This window comes from Contarinia nasturtii, unplaced genomic scaffold (genome assembly GCF_009176525.2).
Source record: "Contarinia nasturtii isolate CC-2019 unplaced genomic scaffold, AAFC_CNas_1.1 Cnas_scaffold_533, whole genome shotgun sequence".
NCBI lineage: Eukaryota > Metazoa > Arthropoda > Insecta > Diptera > Cecidomyiidae > Contarinia > Contarinia nasturtii.
Genome location: NW_022197885.1, coordinates 3,910,131 through 3,911,396, shown reverse-complemented (window position 1 = coordinate 3,911,396; position 1,266 = coordinate 3,910,131). Strand labels below are relative to the sequence as shown.

At 30.4% G+C, this 1,266-nt stretch overlaps 1 long non-coding RNA gene across 1 annotated transcript; it reads left to right on the top strand.

Moving 5' to 3' along the window:
- On the top strand, positions 1-959 carry LOC116339924. The gene is made up of 2 exons (XR_004201043.1): positions 1-81; positions 170-959. It is a non-coding gene; the product is annotated as an uncharacterized LOC116339924 (long non-coding RNA).
- Positions 960-1,266: the final 307 nt, after the last annotated feature.

Here is a 1,266-nt window from a genome sequence, read left to right as displayed (position 1 = left end):
ACTAACGTGAAACGGTTCCTTCGACTAAACAAATGAAGTTGCTTTTATTTTTGGCATTTTCATTGCTTGCAATTCATCCAGGTAATATACAATTATGAAAAATATTTTATTTTAAATAAATAATTTCTGAATGTATTTCATTAAAATTGATTTTCATCTTTCCATTCAGGTTCAGTCAGGCCGACATTGGCTTGAAACCCGCCTTGCGTACACTGACAACTGAATTTGACACAAAAGCTAAAAAAATTGATTCTTTCATCGCTTGAAAAGTCAAATTAAATGAGGTTCTTTCACTCCCAACTCTCGAAATTTTAAATGCTTTAACAAAAACGAATGTTGATTGGATGGATCAATTGACCGGTGCATTCATAAATTCAGATATATTGAAGAACAGTTTTCCAGCTGGTGAAAGTAGTAAATCAACCAAATCAGTAGATAAAGAAATTAAATCATTTAATGATAATCATGAAAAAATTTGCAATACTATTGGTAGACTATTGTTGGAAACAGTTGAGCCGTCTTTTGAAAAAATCAATGGATTCGAAGACGCGTTCTAGAGACGTATACATGAATAAATTGAATTCATTAAATAATCCTACGTCAAAACACACAGGCTCACTTTCTAAGGCGTTCACAAGGCAAATTTGCGGGTGCGGTCAACAAACTATTTGAAAATTTAAATACATTTGCTTCTCAAGCGGTTAAGTGTGCAGCGTTCTTATTAAAAGCGAAAGATCTAAGCCTCGACTCAAAATATAAGCTTTCAAAGGAAGAATTACAAAAAACAGAACAAGCGTTTGAAGAAGTTTGTGGAGAAAGTATTGTATTGGATTTTTGAATGAAACCAAGTAGACCAAGTTAATCCAATTAGCTGTTTTTGCTTCGATAAAATTAACACTTAAGTTTCATTATAAAAATTCAAATGTAATGGATCACAATAAAAACAAATGCAGATAAAATTGATTCTATGATCTTCTCATTTGAAAATGTATTGGAATTTATAGAACTTAGCTCAAACGAGAATTAATAAATAAATGTCCATATATAAAGATCCAAACTGGAACAAAAATTAAATGGATGAATAGACTTTCGCATATATGTCATGCCTCAATCTATTAAGATATTTTCAATCAGCTTACATGAATTTATTTACTTGTATCAATATTTAGCTATCAAGACGTTTTAAATTATTTAAATTTAATTCCATCCAATAAAAATGACGGGTGCTCAAAAATGAGATGTAAATAAAGAGTCTTACATCCGTAA